This window comes from Panthera onca, chromosome E1, assembly GCF_046562875.1.
Source record: "Panthera onca isolate mPanOnc1 chromosome E1, mPanOnc1 haplotype 2, whole genome shotgun sequence".
In the NCBI taxonomy this organism is placed as follows: Eukaryota; Metazoa; Chordata; class Mammalia; order Carnivora; family Felidae; genus Panthera; species Panthera onca.
Window position 1 is genome coordinate 51,141,174 of NC_138352.1, and position 21,832 is coordinate 51,163,005.

The 21,832-nt window shown below is 42.6% G+C and overlaps 1 protein-coding gene and 1 pseudogene across 9 annotated transcripts in view; both read right to left on the bottom strand.

Annotated features, from left to right (window-relative positions):
• LOC132687857 (uncharacterized) overlaps positions 1 to 21,832 on the bottom strand; it is a 139,047-nt gene that overhangs the window by 79,943 nt on the left and 37,272 nt on the right. Inside the window, exon 6 of one of the 9 annotated variants that reach the window (XM_078437332.2) lies at positions 18,511 to 18,778. The exons of the other annotated variants lie outside the window; for them this stretch is intronic. The gene's annotated coding sequence lies outside the window, so the exon portion shown is untranslated. Of the gene's footprint in view, positions 1 to 18,510; positions 18,779 to 21,832 lie in introns of those variants that run through there. 9 annotated transcript variants of the gene reach the window in all.
• LOC132688663 (small nucleolar RNA SNORA70) lies at positions 20,569 to 20,666 on the bottom strand (annotated as a pseudogene).

Below are 21,832 nucleotides of genomic sequence, written 5' to 3' on the forward strand. Positions count from 1 at the left end.
TGTGTCTCCCTGTCTCTCTCTGCCCCTCCTCTACTCACACTCTGTCTTTCTCCCTCAAAAATAAATAAATGTTTTAAAAAAAAATTTTTTTTTAATAATCTCTAAGAGCCCTTTGAAAACGTGGCCTTCAAAAGCACACAAGGGGGCCAAGTGATCTGGCAGGAGCCACTGCACCCAACTTCTACCCAGAGAAGCTCTGCTTCCCATCCTGTAGATTGAGATTCCACAAAAGATTTCATTTGTAAGAATGATTATATTGAGGAGGGAGAGGTTGTAGAGGAATACCTAACAATGTGAAGAAATGTGGAGAGAAAAAGTAATCTTCAAAACCGTATATACAGTAAGACACCAACTTACGAAAAACATGCACAGCAGGTACTTGGACTGAAGAAACATCAAATGGTTAATGGTTCTATCTAGATTGTGGAAATACAAAGGGGTATTTTTTCTTTGATTTTTCTGTATTTTTTTTAAATTTTCTGCGATGGGTATCTTTCATTTTAAATGATTTAAAGGGCATAAAAATGCTCAACATCATTAGTCATTAAGGAAGCGCAAATTAAAGGCACAGCAAGATACCACTTCATACTTACTGATGGCTATCATGGAAAAGACAGGCAATAACAAACGTTGGTAAGGATGTGGGAAACAGGAAACCCCTAATTCATTACTGGTGGGAATATAAAATGGCACAACCACTTTGGAAAATAGTTTGTAATTTCTTAAAAAGTTAAACACAAATTTGCCATACGATCTAGCAATTCCCCTCTTAAGTATCTACCCGAGAGAAATAAAAACATATGTGCGCACAGATCTGCACATGAATGTTCTTTGCTGCACTATTCATAACAATAAAAAATTGGAAACAACTCAAATGTCCAGCAACTGGCAAATGGATACACAAAATGCGGTGTAAACGTACAATGACAAACTATCCAGTGATAAAAACAAATGGGCCGCTGATATATGCTACAGCATGGAAGGACCTTTAAAACATTATGCTCAATAAAAAAAGCCAGAGACAAGAGACTACATATTGTATGATTCCATTTATATGAAATGTCCAGAAAAGGCAACATTATAAAGACAGAAAGTAGATTAGTGGTTGCCTGGGGGCAAGGACGGAGAAGGAGGGGAAAGGAGAATTAACAGTAAAAATGCATAAGGGATCCTATTGAAGTGATGAGAATATTCTGATTTATGGTGATGGCAGCACAACTTAGTAAATTTAACCAAAAAATGATGGAACTGTGTACTTTAAAAGAATGAATTATGTGATAAGTAAAATATGCGTCAATGAAGTCAGTTTTAAATATTTTTTAATGTTTATTTTTGAGAGAGAGAGAGAGAGAGACAGAGCACGATCAGGGGAGGGGCAGAGATAGAGGGAGACAAAGAATTTGAGGCAGGCTCCAGGCTCTGAGCTGTCAGCACAGAGCCCCACGCAGGGCTTGAACCCACAAACCATGAGATCATGACCTGAGCTGAAGTGGGACACTCAACCGACTGAGCCACCCAGGCGCCCCAATGAAGTCATTTTTAAACAAAAACAGCATTAGGAAAACATTCAGGTGGATTCAAAACCAGAAGGGGCAAAGATAAAATTGCAAAGTTGAAAAGTAAAATACCAAAGTGAGGACAAGTGAGTCCAACGAAAGTGGAAGAGAAGAGAGATCATTCTAAAAGGTGTTCCTCAAACTTTTCTCAGAAAGCATCCCTCTGCTGGTGGGAATGTGACCCACAAGTCCCCTCCAGAAGGTCATCTGTCCACAGGTCTCTCTTAAAATGTATACCGCTATGGGTGCCTGGGTGGCTCAGTCGGTTGAGCGTCCGACTCTTGATTTCAGCTCAGGTCATGACCTCACAGTTGGTGAGTCCCAGCCCTGCATCAAGCTCCAAGCTGATAGTGCAGAGTCCAATTGGGATTCTCACTCTCTGCCCCTCCCCCCACCCACCACGTGCTCACAGCAGGTTCTCTCTCTCTCAAAATAAATAAATGAACTTAAAAAAAAGAGGTGCACTGCTACTTTGCTCCCAATTCCACTTCTAGCAAAATATGCTCTGGGAAAATGCTGCCCAGATGTTCAAAGATACATGAACAAGAATGTACATCACAGCATTGGTTTTTTTTTTTTAATTTTTTTTTTAACGTTTATTTACTTTTGAGACAGAGACAGAGCATGAACGGGGGAGGGTCAGAGAGAGGGAGACACAGAATCTGAAACAGGCTCCAGGCTCCGAGCTGTCAGCACAGAGCCCGACGCGGGGCTCGAACTCACGGACAAGTCGGCCGCTTAACCCACTGAGCCACCCAGGCACCCCACAGCATTGTTAATAAGAGCAAAATATTGGCAGCACCCAGGAAGTGAGGATTGGCTAAAAAAAAAAAAAAAATAGGGTGCACTCATATCGTGGAACACTATGCAGTTGGTTTTTTAAAAAAATCCTGATTTGAGATGACATATATTGATATGAAAACATGTCCATAAAGTATTATGAAAGAAAACTTCAAAAACTGTAAAACAGCATAGAAAATGTCTGGAAGGCGATGTGTCAAAATGTTAACAGTTTCCTTTGATGGATGGAATTGTGAATGCTTTTCTTTCTCTTTTTTTTTCATTAAAAAATTTTTTTAATGTTTTTTTATTTTTGAGAGAGAGAGAGAGAGAGAGAGAGAGCACGAGCAGGGTGGGGAGAGAGAGGGATACACAGAATCCAAAGCAGGCTCCAGGCTCCGAGCCGTCAGCACAGAGCCTGACGTGGAGCTCGAACTCACAAACCATGAGATCATGACCCGAGCTGAAGTTGGGACGCCTAACCAACTGAGCCACCCGGGCGCCCCTCTTTCTCTCTTTATAACAGCCTAGATTTCTATCCATGGAAAAGGCATTAAGGCATTTTGATAAAAGAAGGGCCTTTGAAGCAAAGTGTCATTTCCGTCCTGTACAATGCTAGCTTATGTCATCAGCAAATTATCTGGGTTTTCTAAGTTACACTTTTCCCATCTGTAAAATGGGCATAATAATAATTTTCCCTTCCAATGTTCCTTGTACATGTAAAGTGCTTAGCCCAGTTCTGGCACAGAGTAAGCACTGAATAAATATCAACTATGATTATTTCTCAATAACAACTCTTAGAACACATAATTTTGGGGAAAAGAAAAGTAACTTGGCAGAGAGGAATGAAGGGGCAGAAAGTGGTAGAAAGGAACAAACACCAGATATGAGCATCTTTTCCTTCACTCTTCCCCAAAGCCCAGTGTGGCCTCATCTGCTCACACTGCCCTGGCCTCTCTGCAGACCCTGGGATTCCCTCTGGGAGACCACAGAGGCCAGACGTGGCCAACACTGCACCTGCGCACTTGGCAGGAAGAAAGGCCCCACACTGTGGAGTCTAATTTGTTTCAAGAGCCTTTAACCATTTCTGTAACGGATGCCTGGTCTGCACAGAGCTTCTGTTTGTGGAAAAGAGCAGGGGAAAAACCATGTTCTGTTCTGCCTGCTACCTCACTGACTCCTCTCAACCTCGCTCCAAGGAAGGAAGGGGTCGCAGCTAGAATTTCAGACTGGGGAACAAAGCAGAGAGGTGCCATGGCTCATGAGAGGTGCCCCCCCCCCCCCCCCGGTGACTGCCTGGCCCAGGACTTTTGATGCTAACTCTGTACGGCCCTTCCAGTTTACAGGCTGCCTTAGCATACGTTGTCTCCTCTGCCCCTCCCCAAGTCCTCCAGCCCGCAAGCCCATCCCCACAGCTTGCAGCCAGCCGCCAGTACACCAGAACTTGGTGCTTTCATGGGGGTCACAACTGGTGAAACTGCTCCTGAACCAGCCCATTTGCCTCTGTCCCTAATAACCCTGGTTTCTGAATTAGTGGCCCATTTCCCATCAGTGGCCCTATTATTCCTCAGATGTCACCCCGGCGATTGCTTTTGCTGGGAGGGTGTCAGACCACAGGCCCTGGGTGGAGGGGATGAGAACAGAGGGATAACCATCCCATGAGGTCCTTTGAGAAGCTCTTTCTGCCCCTATTGTAGGGTTTTGTCTCTCCTGGACCCCCTGAGCATTCTGGGGACCTACTTGTGTGCCAATATGATGACTGGGTTCGAGAACCACAACATGTCCCAGCATCCCCCTGAGAGTTTCCCATCACCTTCCAAGGTGTGCCACCTCCTAAGGCCTAGGCAGTAGGACTGCTGGAGGTCTGTGGTAGGACCAGCTTGCCTTCTAGCTGATATGGTGTGAACACTTTAATCCTTGATCTGCAAGACTTACACACATTCAATAAAAGCATTTGATTCCTGCTCATGGGTTCCTGTGAGTTGGAAAGAATGCCTCCCACAAATAAGATGCCAAAGTAGGAGGACTTTTCCACAGCCAGGTTGCACAAGTAAAGGCTGCCCAGGACAAATTATGCAGGGCACAGAAGTCATGGTCGTAGCTGTAGGAACAATGCCAAGTGTCAAATGTGAAGGGTTAGGGGATGACAAAGTCAAATGGATGAACAGAAATAAGCCCCTCTGAACCCTCTGAGGCAGGCTCTGCCTAGAACAAAGTCCTCCTGGCCCTCCCCTACCTTGCCTGTTCAGGTCCCCTGAGAAGCAGCCACCGACCCAGGAGTAAATGTGCAAGGTGAATGGCTGTGCAGGATGAGGGGCAATGCAGCCGTAAACAACGCAGTGCACGCAAGTCCACCGTGCAAAGCCAACATCTGTGAAAGGAAAGAGAGAATGAAGAATTGCATAGGAAGAGCCACAGACTGTGGTGCATTTCTGGGACAATCTTGACCATCCCAATGGCGCATCCTCAAGCAAAAGCCGCCCATTAGAGGAATCCGGCACTGGGCTAAAATAGTAAGCCTGCTGTGCTCATCATTGGTTGGAAGCAGCCTGGGGGACGGGCAGCCTCCACATTCACGGACTCATAGCTGGAAGCTGTCAGTTAACACTTCTCCCTGTAGTTTACCCTCTTGAGGTACATCCTCTACCACAGCCACAGCTGCCCGCGAGCTTTCTGGAGACATGCAGCTCCATCCTGTAGGAGCCTTTCCCCAGCCTGGGCCTTTGCTATCACATCTCAAACTATGAGACAACGTTGGCCCAGAACTAGGCTCTTTCTGTCTCTCTCCACAAGCCCTGCGGCAGCCTTCACTACTTTCCCAAGACCAGGCTAGATACTCTGTGGGATCCTCAGACCTTCCTGGGACCAAATCTCCTGGTGAGATGTTTTGGCTTTTGCCAAAATTAGGTAGTTGGAGGCAAGTCACTGCCACTAGACATCTCATCCTCCATCACCCAAAGAAAAGGAGAGCCTGAGCCTGCTTACTAAAAATGAAATACAAACAAACTAATCTCATAACTATGCCCCCTGCAAAGCTCACTCCATCATGAATGTTAACAAACACACCCGTATCCTCAGCCTCTTTGCAGAACCTTCTCGATTGCACCTTCATGAGAATCTGACCCTCACCTAAGAATCCCAGATAGCCCACTTCACATCAAATTGAAGTCAGACTTTCACTGGATCCCCTGCCACTTTCTAGACTTTATCCTTCTCATTTTGCCCCAAAGCTCATGCCATTTGGCTCAGCCATCCTCAACCTCACTCATCTGACCATTCAGAAACCTCTTAGTCACGTCCCCTCATTCCATGAAGACAGAGGCACCAGCTCACGGTCTTTTGCTTCACTTCAGCAGGAGGTGTGCATTGGCCTGCATATAAATGATACATTCAGAAATCTAGCCTTAGGCTTGGAGTAGGTAGGGATGCGTCTGGGGGCTCAATGTTAAGAGCAGCAGAGTGTTGGAGAAGCAGTTCACAAAGTGAGCCTGGGAAGACCAGACACCTGGAAGAAAGGAGGCTGTGTGGAGAGGGGAGGCTGGTAGAGGGGAATCCACAAGGCATTGGAGGCTGGTGTCCTGTTTAAAAGAATATCTGTCTCACACCTATTTAAATGGCTAAAATCCAAAAAACTGGCAATGCCAATGGCTGGATGTCAAGCCATGGGAACTCTTAATCGTTGCTAGTGAGAATGCAAAATGTCACAGCTGCTGTGGAAGGTACTTTGGCAGTTTCTTACAAAGCTAGACGGAGCCTTATACAATCCAGAGCCTTATCACACAACCCAACAATTGCACTCATAAGTATCCACTCAAATAACTTGAAAACTTAAGTCCATACAAACACTGACCAAGAATAGTTTGGTATTCCCCTCAGTTCAACTAGGCTTTAGACAGATTTCTTCCTGATCTCAAGCATCTGACCCCACTTTTCTTAGAGCATTTACTTTAGAAAACTTGCAATTGTAAATTCTTTCTCTGCTCCTTTGATATGTAAATCTTCTCTCAGCCTTTTGCCAGTTTTACAACCCAGGAATGTCTTTCTCAAGGATGTGGGAGCCATGCCATTGAGATGTAATCATCAAGACAGATAGGTCCCCTATCTCCCAGTCTCTGTGGGAGGGTAGGTCTAACATCAATAAACCAGCAAATTCAGAAGTCTTAGTCACACTGAGCAGCCTCCCTCCAAAAATCTCCCCCAACAAACCCCTCCTTTTCCACTAATGAACCCCAGCATGTAAAAATCCTCCCTCCTTGTGTTTTATTGGAATTGAGGTCGACCTCTCTCCCCAGTTGCAATAGTCCTTTTTTTATTTTTTATTTTTTATAACAATTCTCCTTACTTTTACTTTTATTTATTTTTTTTAATCTTTATTTATTTTTGAGAGAGAGCGAGAGAGAGAGACAGAGCGTGAGCAGGGGAGGAACAGAGAGAGAAGGAGACACAGAATCTGAAGCAGGCTGCAGGCTCTGAGCTGTCAGCACAGAGACCGATGTGGGGCTCGAACCCAGGAACCATGAGATCATGACCTGAGCCGAAGTCGGACACTTAACAGACTGAGCTGCCCAAACTGTGATACATCTATCCAATGGAGTACTATTCAGTGATAAAAAAAAATAATAATAATGAGCTATCAAGCCATCCAAAGTCATGAATGAATCTTTATGCACATGGTAAGTGAAAGAAGCCAGTCTAAAAATACTACATACTATGCAATTCCATTATTATGACATCCTAGAACGTCATATAAGCAAAAGTTGGTAAACAGATCACAAGTTCAGGAAGAGGAAGGGATTTTTTTTTTAGGGCAATGAAACTATTTCATGGTATTCTAATGGTGGATACATGACACTATACATTTGTCAAAACACACAGAGCTTTACAACACAGAATAAATCTTAATATATCAAATTTCTAAAAATTCATTTTGGAGGTTGGGAGATCCCAGAATGGATCTGTTGTATTGTTGTACAAACGTATGAATTAATCTCACTGAAAGCGATGGGAGAACAGGATGTTGAACTAAATCACTGGAAATGAATACTGTCTGCAGAACTAAAGACAAAAGGAATTGTACATTAGCAGTATACGACAGCTGATAAAGTTGTTTCCCATGTAACTGTGAGCTAACTTGAAGCCATTATACATGAATACTGGAACTGAACAATTAAGAGAACAGATAGCAGATGGTGGGGGCTGGGTTTCTCACTATTGGAGTGAGTGGCTACAGATAAGCAAGGAAGTGGCTAGAATGATCCATGTAATTCTACTTCAAAGTCAGAGAAATCAGTATGAACTCAGTTAATTTAATTTACATACAGGTGGATGCATACAAAAAGAAGGTGCTGATAGAGAGTGATAGTACATTGTCCATCTGAAGAGAGAGAAGGAGCCCACCAGGTGTGAAAAGCCTGGAGGAGCCTGAAGGTGCCACCAGAATGGCCCACTTGAAAGATTTGCCTGGAGTCAGGCTTGCAAGGCACCCTGCTTGTGATGGCTCATCTACTTCTCAAACTTCTGCAGAAAGAACAGGAAGACGGAGGGTGAGAGATGAAAGTGAATTTTCAGGTAGGCAAAAGTGAGACACTATACATGAAAAATACCAACCCCAGGACTGCCTGGCAACACACAGCAACCCGGTTTTAAACCCACATAAAACCCAGGCATCCATGTCCCCCTTTGCCACTGCCTGTGACTTTGTGAATACAGACGTGACTCTTGCATAAGATTTTCTAATGGCTATAAAGTTTCTTCTTGACAGAATTTAGATTCATTAGCATGGCACTCAAGACTCCAAAAATATATTTCTATTCTTGTGTGACATTCCCCAAATGTTTACTCTGTGCTCCAATCACAAGACTCACTGCTGATCCAGGACCCTGAAAGGATTTTCACATCTCCCTCATGCTTTCTCTCTGAAATATCCTTCCTCTTTTACCTCCTTGGCCTAGCAGGTTTGTATGCTCCAGCCTGGTGAATGCTTCTTTTGTTTCCCTTGCAAAGTTTTTCATTAATTTCCCTGTTTTCTCGGTGATATAGTAGTCAGACTTTATTACAGTGTTGGAGATATAAACTGCCAAGTACCTCCCTTTCCTCCCCTCTTGGCTCTAACTGATTGAGAACAGATACCAGGAGTCAAATGGGGTTCACAGTCAAATAAACCTCATTAATGATAAAACTAGGCTGGAGAACATAGCTTGAATGGAGCCCTACATGAAGCCTTCTTCTCCCTGCCTCACAAATGGAAGACAATCAGTCTCTGGTAAAGACCTGACATGATCTTCTTCCACCATTCACAGGCTGAGAAGCTGGAACCGAAGGAGCCAAGACCTGCAGGCTGAGCAAGAGGCAGGTCCTACCTGGTCTGTGTACCCTCTAGAGGCTGGACTGTCAAAGAGCCTGATTCCATCAATCCAGTGGTTCTTGGCCACGACTGCATATTAGAATCACCTAGGAGCTTTGGAAACATTGCTACCCAAACCTCACCCAAGACCAGTGGAGTTTGAATCGCTGGAGGTGGGGCCTAGTGTCAATAGTTTTTAAAAGCTCCTCCATGTGATTTTAATGTGCCACCAGGGCTGAGAATCTCCCAATTAGTCCAAGATGGCAGAAGGAAACGTGAACTTGACCCAATTGATAAACTAGGCTAACGAATGTCAGTGGCTTCACCTGCTTCATTAGTCAGGTTAACACTGCTCACCCCTTGGAAAGAGGTGAATAATGAATGAGTAGAGGGTTTCTTTTCAGCTCTTCCCTGCTAGCTAGGCAACAGTGTTCTGTTTATCCTCTTATGGGCTGAGGAAGATATGTGGGAAGAGAATAAATGTTGCTGCCCATTATTTCATTTGAATTTCACAATACTTCCTGTGAGGTATACAGGTAGGCAGAATGGTCTCCGTGTCACAGGGAAGGGAAATTATTTATACATTATCATTCTTATCTTCCTCTTTGATCTTTGCTTCTTTTTATCTGATTATAAAAGATATACGTGGTAATTCTGGGTAATTTAACAAAAACAAAGCAGAAAGCAGAACATAAAAATACATAATTCTAGCACCAGCCACTGCTATTATTTTGTTGTATTTCCTTCCAATTTCATTTATATTCTGCCTCTTTCCTTTCACTATATATACTTTTGTATACATACTTTTAATGACAACATAATCTTCTACCATATGAATATACCACAACTTCTGAGCTATTCACCCAATGTTAGGTATCTAAAATATTTCCTAATTTACACCAGAGTAAATAAAGTTGCAAGTAACAACTCATCTTAAGTATACAGCTTTCTGCATTTCACATTTTTTTCCATAGAATAAGTTATTAGAGGTGCGCCTGAGTGGTTCAGTCGGTTAAGTGTCAACTTCAGCTCAGGTCATGATCTCACGTTCGTGGGTTTGAGCCCCGTGTTGGGCTCTGTGCTGACAGCTCAGAGCCTGGAGCCTACTTCTGATTCTGTATCTCCCTCTCTCTCTCCCCTCCTCCACTCACAGTCTGTCTCTCTCCCTCTCTCAAGAATAAATAAAACATTAAAAAATGTTTTTAATAAAATATAAAATAAAATAAAAAATGTTTTAAACAAGATATAAAATTAAATTAAATTAAATTAAATTAAATTAAATTAAATTAAATTAAAATTAAAATGGGGCACCTGACTGACTCACTCAGTAAAGTGTGCAACTCTTGATCTTGGGGTTTTGAGTTCAAGCCCCATGTTGGGTTCTGTGCTGACAGCTCAGAGCCTGCTTGGGATTCTGTGTCTCCTTCTCTCTCTCTCTGCCCCTTCCCTGCTCATTCTCTCTCTTTCTCACTCTCTCTCTTAAAAATAAATTTTAAAAAAACATTAAAAACTTTTTTAAAAAGAATAAGTTATTAGAAATGGAATTCCTATGTCAAGGAATACAAAGATTTTTAAGGGTCTTGATATGTTTTTCCATATTGCTGTTTGAAAAAGGTTTTACCAACAGAAGCCATAATAATTTATGAAAACAGCCAAAACACGGGAGTCTTCTTTACTAGTGACAACTCAGAGGGTTGTCCTCACATACTTTAGCAGCAAAAAGGATTCTGCTTTTATCCTTCATTCAGGGGGTGTCTTCATTCCATAAGAAATAACAGAGGTACTTCTCAAGTTGGTTATCCTTACAGTGACAGTCGTTTGCTTCTCACTACTCCTGGTCGAACCTCCAAGTGATTCCACTAGAGCCTGGGTAAAAGTTGTCACTCTTCCCAAGGAATAACAAGCTTTTGTGTACTCTCCCTGAAGCCACAAAGCTCCATAAAGCAGTCATGGCAAGGTTTACTAGCCTCATGCCACTGCTGGAGGGAAATGGGGCTCAGAGTAATTGCTATCCGAGGTCAAACGCTGGTGAGTGTCCAAGCCTAGAGAGTAGCCGGGCCTCCTGGTTCTGTATCTTGGTGCCTTGCCCCCTTCACCTCTGCTGCCTCTCCTTTGTCATGCACTATATAAATGGGATGGATACATCATTGCTTACCAAAATTATTTCAGGTGTCAGCTGAGAGCTCCCTGGCTCTTGAGATCTAGGCAAGATGGTCTAATTCCTTGTATTAGTTTGCTAGGGCTGCCATTAAAAAAATTCCACAGACTGAGTGGCTTAAACAGTAGAAATTGATTCCTTACAGTTCTGGAGCCTGGAAGTCCAAGATCAAGGTGCCAGCAGGTTGTTTTCTCCAGAGGCCTCTCTTGTTGACTTGTGGATGGTCACCTTCTTGCACATGACCTTTTCTCTGTGTACATCGTCCCTGGTATTTCTTCCTCTTCTTATAAGGACATCAGTCCTGTTGGATTAGGGTACCACTCTTATGGGTTTATCTAACCTAATTACTGTGTCTCCAAATATACGTTCTAAAGGACTGGGGGTTAGGACCTCAACATAGGAATTCGGGGGGAGGGTACAATTCAGTCCATTATATCCCTCATTCCACATCCTACGGGAATGTAAAGCACTCCTCAACATGACACCGGTTCTTGGTGGTGGAAAATAAGTGGGGAGCAAGGAGGGGAACTGCACCTCTCTGGTTCCAAACTCCTGCTGTTACCAGATTAAACCAGCGTATTAATCTTGTGTCCATCCAACATCTACTCTTTCCGCCCTACTTCCTGTTGACATAGTAATGAGAGCCAGCTCTTCTATTTTCCAGGGTAAGATTATTCTCAGAAGCCATGTGGGTGTGTGTTAGATGTTACTAAGAAGTCCAAGAAGAGAAGGGGGAGCAACGGAGTCTATATGAACAATTTCAAATAGGACTCCAGACAGCCTTGTCCTTAGGAGAGCATGCTTACTACATCTGAGTCCTGATATCTGTTCTCAACCAGTTAGAGCCCAGAGGGCAGGAGGGGTGGTTAATTGTTTATATCTCCAACACTATAGTAAAGTGTGTTCTGTATCACAGAGTAAACAGGAGAAGTAGTGAAATTTCACCTCTGGGAATTTTTCACTGGCTACTTCATCCTATGTGGTCCCAAGCCTCGTGCACAGCATGGGTTCTTCTCTCTTGCTCAGCCTTCCTTTATTCCTTCTGGTCCTCAACCTCTAGAATTTCCACTGGAACCCCCAAATTCTTCTCATCCCATTAGGTAGAGTCTTTGACTCTCCATAGCTCCTAACAACAACCTCTGCTCCAGACTGACTTTGAATAGCCAGACCAAACCCCTTGGGAGTTCAGTAAGAGGGAAGACCTTCTCGGGCTCCTGGGCAGCTCAGCCAGTTAAGTGTCTTGCTTCAGCTCAGGTCATGATCTCACAGTTCATGGGTTCAAACCCCATGTTGGGCTCTGTGCTGACAGCCTGAAGCCTGGAGCCTGCTTCAGATTCTGTGTCTCCCTCTCTCTCTCTGTCCCTCCTTGCTTGCACTCTCTCTCTCTCTCTCTCTCTCTTTCTCAAAAATAAACGTTTTTTTAAAATATGGAAGGACTTCAATTTAAACAGCTCCACTTTCCTTAGATGCCAGTTGCAGTTTTAAATAGTATTTGTGTCTTCATTATTCAAATAAACCTAATGATTGTTGATATTAGTGAGGGTACATTTTTAACAGCATGGGACTGAAGTGATGAAGTTGCTAAATAAAGAATGAGGTCAGAGTCACTAAAATGCTTGAAAAAAATGTCAGCTGGGATGGATAAAAGCACATACTGTTGATGAGTGGCTTAAGAATATAAACTAGAAGCATCTGGGAGAGAAAGTTAAGTGCTACACGCTACAGCCCTACAGTCCTTGGTATGCATTCAGCTACAGCCAGGGTTACGGTTTAGTCCTGCTTGTGACCCCCAACCACATGCCAGGCATTGTTCTAACTGGAAACAACCAAACACAATGAATAAACAGACTATGGTGCACCCACACATCGAAATATTACTCAGCAAAAAAAAAAAAAGAAGCAACCTTTGATACACACAATGACTTGGATGAAGTGCAAAGGCATTATTGTTGAATGAAACAAGCCAGTCCCAAAAGATCAAATGCTACTTGATTCTATTTATTTGACATTCTCAGAAAGACAAAAGCGTAGTGATGGACAACAAATCAGTGGTTGCCAGGGATTCAGAGTGGGGGAGGTTGTGATGATACTGATAAATATAAAACTGATCTATATATTACTATCATAGTAGTGGTTCTACAAATCTGTACAAATCTAAAACTCACAGGACTGGGGCACCTGGGTGGTTCAGTTGGTTGAGCATCTAACTCTTGATCAGGTTCAGGTCATGATCCCAGGGTCATGGGATCAAGCCCTGCATCAGGCTCAGTGCTGAGTGTGGAGCCTGCTTCTCTCTCTCCCCCTGCTCCCTCCCCCACTCTCTCTCTCTCTCACTCACTCACTCACTTGCTCTCTCTCTCTTCCCCCTCCCAATAAAACCTCATAGGACTGTACACCCTTAAAAGGTCAATATTAACTGCATATTAATCATAAAAACACTTTTTAATTCCTCAACATAAAAAATAAAAAATGCATTGACACACACAAAATATCTATATGATGTGATTCCACCTGATGTTTCTTCAATCCCAAGGCTCCTCACAGATGCCCCAAAGACTACAGTACAAATATGGGAGGAGGCCCAGCAGACTGGCTTCCCATCCCCTTTCAAGTAGAATCTTCCACTCTGACTTTTTTTGTGTGTGTTTATTTTTAAAGAACACTTACTTGGAGAAGAAAAAAAAAAGCTTACTCTAATAAAACCTAATGATTATTTAACATTCAAGAGTTTACTCTGTGCCCAGCACTGTGCAAAATGCTTTTTTATATGCATCATCTCATTTAGTCCTCCATACATATAATCCCATAAGATGTGAATTCTCTTATTTTAGAGAAGAGGAAAGATGAGGCTTAGAGAGATTACTTAACTTGGCCACAGTCACCCAGATAGTGAGTTCCAAAGCAGGGGGTTGGACTATGGCAGTACCTCTTAGATCCCCTGTTGCTGGGAGTGAGGTTGGCCAGCAACCCCAGTGCTGTACTCTAGAATTTATCAGTGCTTTCATACAAGGCGACGCATGTCATGGGCTGCTCTTTGTCAATGACTGAGCATGGCAGGGGTACTAAAGACAGGCTTATTCCTGGGAGATGGGCATTCCTCTCATGAGTGACTCTCAAGATTCCCCATCAACCTGGCTTTGAGAACTGTTACAGTCTTCCTCCTTCCCTCGCTCCCTCCCTCCCTCCCATCCTTCCCTCTCTCCTTCATAGAGGCCAGACCAGCAGCAGTCAGATGGATTTCCCAGCCTTCTCTGGCTCCCTTCTCATTTCCCCCAATGAACCTCTTACTCGGCATCTGCTTCTTGAAGGACCCAAACTAACACATCTTACTCCGGAAGCAAAGTTCTTACAAGCTTTGCAACAAAAGAGCAGTCTGAGTCTTTGAGATGATAATACCTAAGGTATAGGGTTGTCCTTAGGATTAAGCTTCCTGTCACAGATGAAACACCACCAGACGTCCCTCACCTGACTTATAGTGGATACTCAATAGTTACTGGATGAATGAAATGAAATGGAGCCTGTATGACCATTAAGCTAGGAGGTACTTAGTAAAGGCTTATTTCCTTCTGGTTGTTAAAGAAAACAGAGGAGGGAACAAAAAGCAGATTTCCTCCAGGCATCTGGCAGTTCCCATCTAAGTGTCCATGGGACCACACAGCTATCAGCTTCTTCCTCTCTCCAAACCCAGCCAGACACAGACAGGCCTGGCTGATTCTTCCCACTTCCATCAGCTTTTTATACAAAGAAGAGTTTTATGCTGACATCCCAGCTGGCCCCCATATCTCATGAGAGTCACTTCCATGGGCTGAAAAATCTCTCTTTGAAAGAATTACTCTCATAAAGTGCTGTGAATTGGATGCTGACCTGGAGCCAACCAAAGGAATTTTTCAATACCCACTTTTATATATAAAATTTGTAACCTTTCTCTTCTCATTGAAACTAGGTGGTATTGATTGAGCAGAAATTTCAAGAGAGTGTGTATGGGGGCTTAATAGGGGTGAGCCTGTGGTAATCGTGACTACCCACAGTTCATTTAAGATTCCTCACCAAAAGGAGAAAATAAAATCAGAATCAATACTGCCACAGGCACACAGTTTAAAATTTTTTGCGGTGATTTGAGCAGAGCCCCCTTCAGCCACAGGCTGCTCCAATTCCCACCATGGGCCTGTTTCTCCATCATTTGTCAATCAGAGGACAAAGAAGGAAGAACCGAAGGGGGGAATAGATGGAAAGCAATTCCAGCAGAGAGATAAGACATCCAACCCAATGACAGCAAGGAAAAGAGAGCATAAGTAAGAGCCAACCAGAGAGCAAGACAAATGTGTCCAGAGAACAATAGAGTGCCAAGTGCTCCCAGTCAATGGTGAGCAAGGAACCCTGTCTCCAAAGCTTGTGGGAAAATTAGAAAATGTCAGCTCTGGAAGGGTTCAAGAGACTCTTGGTTTGAAAATAAAACTGAAGCTTAGAGGGACAAAGCAGCTGACCCAAGATCTTGAAGAAATGGATGAAGAAGGGACTAGAATCCAGTCAATCATGTCACACCACTACTTTTCTCAGGCAAAACAATCTCACTTCTTATCAGCCTCCCTCTTTCCTACCCTATAGTTGTCTGGAGGACTCTACTTTCAACTTTCTTTAAGCCTTCCAAGGCCCAGGTACCCAACAGTTTATCCAGCTTTTACTTCCACTGTGCTATAGGGCTTATGGACTGGTGCATAAAGCATCACATTATTCAGAGAACCCTGTCGGCAGTGTCCAACAGGTAGAGTCATGGTGCACAGTGAGAGGATGGGGATGGGACTTAGTGTTAAGGGTTCCTCTTTCTTAGGTTGACCAAAAAAGGTGGGTCCCCTTCCAACCATAGCTTTCATATTATACCCTGAATTATCCTCTCCACTGGCCCACTATACCCTCCTCTGATAATGCATGACTAAAAATCCTAAAGAACTGAGATCCTCTCCCATTGGTCTTGTTCTGATTATGCACTGTCTTGTGTAGAGGCAGGGTGCAGGATGAGTTGGTCTTTTGCTGACCAAAAGAAGCCAACTTTACATTATCTTCTCCAACTCATGAGCCCTTTCTCCACAGTCCCATTTCTGGACTGTTTGGTCCATCTAACATCCAACACAAAACTTATCACTCGGTAGAGGCACTCAGGAACTGTGTTGAATGAGTGCATGAAAGGGTAAATGAGCTCACACACACACAAAAAAGTAGTGTTGTTCAAACAGTGACTTTAAAGATAGGGGTTCCTTATGATAAAATGCTGTAGGGTCTTAGAATTCTTGTGGTTGCTTTTAAAAGCAATCACATTTATAAATACAGAGAGAAAAACAGAAAAGCATGGACTTTGGAGTGAGATAAACCTCATTCTGAAATCCAATTTCTCAACAATGAGCCATGTGACCTCAGTTAAATTATTTACCTGAGTTCCAAGATATCATCTACAAGAATAGACTAATGGTACATATTTCATGCAGTTGTCATGTGCTAAATGGGATAACATGTGTGCAATTAAATGGGGGAGAACAGCAAGTTTAAAACCATTTAAATAAATGGAGTCTTACCTGGAGATAAGAATCTTGAGCTGGCAGGAATCTAAGTGCAGAGTAGCCTGGCTTAGCCAGCAACCTCATAGTAGTGGCCAACAGAGATAAAAAATAGGGAATTTTAATAGTAAATTTGAAATGACTGACATTGATGTGATATAACTCCTTCTCTCCTCAACCTTCAGTAAAGTCTTCTGCCTTTCTTGCCCCAGAAAGGCACTTTGTAACTGGAGGGTGGGGAGGAGTCTGTGGAAGGAACTGTCCCACATCCAGGTTGGTATGGTGCTTAACAGTCAACAAGAATGATCCAACCAACACTTACTTTCAGCAGAAAAATGAGCTCAGAGCCAGAGAAGACTATGAGAAGTTAAGCCTTCAGGAAATTTTCATAAGTTTGGGGGAGGGCTTTGGATGTTCCATACTTCATGGAATAGCATTTTGAATCAATTGTATCTAGATCTTAAAAGAGCTGGAAGAGTCAGCTGACTGCGTTACATGTAAAATGCCTTGACATTATAAACCCATGATAAAATATTGTTTTCTTTCCCTTCAAAGACACTATTGACAGATTATGTCTCTTGAAAAGCTTGTTCCACTCTAACCGCTGGCAACTTAGAATAAATGGAAAACAAAGGAATAGGTGGACAATTATCTCAAAGAAAAACACTGTCTGTTCCACCTGGGTGCACATGTCCAGCAAATGAAAGAACACAATAGTTGGTCCATCAATTTCCAGTAACACAACATTTTTTTTAAAGGCACTTGGAAACCCAGATGGCTCTCAAATAGCTGAGCTGCAGCCTTATATGAGTCCTTTTGCCATAACTGCTTGGAAACAAGTAAAGTGCTTAGTTAACTAAGGGCAGAAAAGGAAAGACAAAAAATAAAAATACTCATTCCTTCAAGAAATAGTCACTCAATCCTCTGGAAATCCTAAAGCTATTCTACTGGAACTGAAATTACTCAAATCATGTGATGACCTAAAGCCTGCTGATGCACTGCTTGGGGACCTGTGGATTGCGAGGGCCTCTTGCAACCATGTCTAGAGTGAGAAGGTCCCTACACAACCTTCTGTGCCCTTAGATGTCACCAGTGACATCTGGCTCCACTCTGGAGATGAAAGTGAGAAAACACTTCTCAGCAGTCCACTTCCTCCTCTGACCACCACCAATGACACCACCAACAACAATCCTGAGCTTCCAAATGATGGGAGAAATGTCAAGAAAAGAGAGATTTTCCTTCCCTATCCATATGAGCTGGACAGTACAGTCTTGCTCCTAAGAAGGTCTCCAAGTCAACTTCTCCCTTCTCACAGCCCCATCCTCTTCATTCCATTATGTAACTCTACAAATTTTATTGATTGAGCACTTTCTATGTTCCAGGAACTGTGCTAGAATAATAGGGATCAATGGCAATCAAAAAATAAGACACATGGGGCGCCTGGGTGGCTCAGTCGGTTAAGCATCTGACTTTGGCTCAGATCACGATCTCCAAGTTTGTGAGTTCAAGCCCCACATCAGGCTCTGTGCTGACAGCTCGGAGCCTGGAGCCTGCTTCGGATTCTGTGACTCCCTCTCTCTCTTCCCCTCCCCTACTCATGCTCTGTCTCTCTCAAAAATAAACACTAAAAAAAAAAAAAAGACACTCTCCCTAATGTCGTGGAATTTAACTAAGAGAAAAATGAAAAACATCTTGATGTGGGAGGTCCCCACCGTGCTGTGAATTGGGATTCATTTTATTAGCTATATCATTGCCGGTAAAACATGTCAACCTTAAATTAGCCAGTTCTTTTACTAGCAAAATGAGTTTATTCAGGAATAACACAGGAATTGCAATTTGGGACAAGCAAACTATGGAGAACCCACAGGCAAGTCTGAAGAGACCAATGGAAGGCCAGCTTTTATTAGGTTTTAGGAGGAAATTGATTGTTCTGAATAAAAGTTCATTGGAGAAGGACAAACGTTTGAGGTAGAGGAGGTTTTCTGATTGGCTGCCAGTGGTGGTCAGTGCATTGTTGCTGGGGCAGGAAGGGTCTTCCTTCTTTTTCTAAAAGCAGGATTTGAAATTCCTATGTGAAAAATGTCCTCTCTTGTCTTCCTTCTGCTTCTCACTTCTCGACTCTGATTTTGTTTGTTTGTTTGTTTGTTTGGGAGGGTTTTGTTTTTGGTTCTTTTGTTCTTTGTGGGGTTTTTTTTTGCTTTTTGACAGGAAGCAGGATTTCTTGGTGGGCATGAATAGGGAGAGGCAGTGATGAGGTTCTCATGAATGCAGAGTCCGCCATTTGTCCAAGGGGCCATGATTAGGGATGTATTTGACCCCACAGTCATCTGGGATGAGTCGCTTTCCAGCCACCATATCTTCAAATTCATCCACATTACACTTAGTAAAGCCCCTGGCACAAGAACAGACACTCAGATCAATGGAACAGAATAGAGAACCCAGAAATGGACCCACAAACGTATGGCCAACTAATCTTTGACAAAGCAAGAAAGAATATCCAATGGAATAAAGACAGTCTCTTCAGCAAGTGGTGCTGGGAAAAGTGGACAGCAACATGCAGAAGAATGAAACTGGACCACTTTCTTACACCATACACAAAAATAAACTCTAAACGGATAAAAGACCTAAATGTAAGACAGGAAAACATCAAAATCCTCAAGGAGACAGCAGGCAGAAACCTCTTTGACCTTGGCAACAGCAACTTCTTACTCAACACATCTCCAGAGGCAAGGGAAACAAAAGCAAAAATGAACTATTGGGACCTCATCAGGATAAAAAACTTCTGCACAGCAAAGGAAACAATCAGCAAAACTAAAAGGCAACCAACAGAATGGGAGAAGATATTTGCAAATGACATATCAGATAAAGGGTTAGTATCCAAAATCAAGAAAGAACTTATCAAACCCAACACCCAAAAAACAAATAATGCAGTAAAGAAATGGGCAGAAGACATGAATAGACACTTCTCCAAAGAAGACATCCAGATGGTCAACCGACACATGAAAAAATGTTCAACATCACTCATGATCAGGGAAATACAAATCAAAACCACAATGAGATACCCCCTCACACCTGTCAGAATGGCTAATATTAACAACGTAGGCAACAACAGATGTTAGCGAGGATGCAGAGAAAGAGGATCTCTTTTGCACTGCTGGTGGGAATGCAGGCTGATGCAGCCACTCTGGAAAACGGTATGGAGGCTACTCAAAAAATTAAAAATAGAACTACCTACAACCCAGCAATTGCATTACTAGGTATTTATCCAAGGGATACAGGTATGCTGTTTCTAAGGGGCACATGCACCCCCATGTTTATAGCAGCACTATCAACAATAGCCAAAATATGGAAAGAGCCCAAATGTCCATCGATGGATTAATGGATAAAGAAGATGTGATATATATATATATATATATATATATATATATATATATATATATCTCCATCCAATGGAGAATTACTTGGCAATCAAAAAGAATGAAATCTTGCCATTTGCAACTATGTGGATGGAACTAGAAGGTATTATGCTAAGCGAAATTAGTCAGTCAGAGAAAGACAAATATCATATGACCTCACTCATATGAGTGAACATAAGGGAAGGGAAGAAAAATAATATAAAAACAGGGAGGGGGACAAAACAGAAGAGACTCATAAATATGGAGAACAAACAGAAGGTTACTGGAGGGGTTGGGGGAGGGGGTATGGGTAGGAGACATTAAGGAATCTACTCCTGAAATCATTGTTGCACTATATGCTAACTAACTTGGATGTAAATTTAAAAAATTAAATTAAATTTAAAAAAAAGTAAAGTTGGAACAGCACGTGACTCTTGATCTTGGGGTCACAGAGTCGTGAGTTTGAGCCCCACGTTGGGTGTAGACATTACTTATAAATAAGTAAATAACATTTAAAAAATCAAAAGAAACAAACAAACAAAAACTTATTAAAGCCCCCCTTCTTGGAAATTTGGATCTTCTGGCAGCCAGGAAACTTGAACTTGGCCATATGTAGGACCTCAATCACATGCTCCTTGTTCTGCAACTTGGTTCAGATGGACATGATGACTTGGCCAATGTGGACCCTGGCCACTGTGCCCCAGGTCTTTCCAAAGGCACCGCACACACCTGTCTGGAGCCTAGATTGGAGAAGGCATGAGGCCAAACTTCAATGTCCACCAGAAAAAGCTGTCTCCAAGGTCCCTGAGGGCAGTCCGTACAATCAACAGGCGCATACACTACCAAGGAGGCTGCTGTTTGCAGCCATTTTACTCTCTTTTAAACAAGGTTTCCTTTATTCATTTTCACAAACACATCCACTACTCTGCACACAAGACTCTTCCCATAGAACAACCACTGTACAGAACCATTTGTGGAAATGTTTTATTCCCACTCCCCTGGAAGGCAGCACAGACTTAACAGCCTCCCCCTTTGGGGATGTCATACTCTCACATGCAAACAATACCAATATTTTGTGGATCTGACTAGGTGCGTCTATGAGGCATGGTTGTCCTTGCTCAATGACTACTATGTAGCAGGCACAGAAGTTGTTGCATGAACATATATCGTTAATGAGTTCTCACAATAGCACTGTAAGGTGGGTACTATTATCACATTTTTAAAAATGAAATTCAGGTTCTGAACATATGAGCAAATTTGCTAAAGATCACACAGAAAACAATTAGTGAAGGGGACTTAAAGAGAAATTAAAAAACAATCTCACTTACAATTGCATCAAAAAGAATAAAATACACAAGAGTAAATTTAACCAAGGAGGTGAAAGACCTGTGTGCTGAAAACTATAAGGCAATGTGGAGAAGACACAAATAAAAAGAAATATATTCTGTTTTCTGGAATAGAAGAATTGATATTGTTCAGATGTCCATACTACCTAAAGCAATCTATGGATTCAAGGCAGTCTCTATCAAAATTCCAATGTCATTTTTCCTAGAAATAGTATAAATAATCTTAAAATGTGTATGGAACCATGGGGCGCCTGGGTGGCTCAGTCAGTTAAGTGGCCGACTTTGGCTCAGGTCATGATCTCGCAGTCCGTGGGTTCGAGCCCCGCGTCAGGCTCTGTGCTGACAGCACAGAGCCTGGAGCCTGTTTCAGATTCTGTGTCTCCCTCTCTCTGACCCTCCCCTGTTCATGCTCTGTCTCTCCCTGTCTCAAAAATAAGTAAAACGTTAAAAAAAATTTTTTAAAAAATGTGTATGGAACCATAGAATATCCCAAATAGTCAAAGTAATCTTGAGAAAGAACAAAACTGGAGGCATCACGTTTCCTGAGTTCAAGCTATACTGCAGAGCTGCAGTAATCGAAACAGTATGGTATTGGCATAAATTAGACACACAGATCAATAGAACAGGATTGAGAGCCCAGAAATAAACCCACACAAATATGGTCAATTAATCTATAACAAAGAATCCAAGAATAGACAATGGACA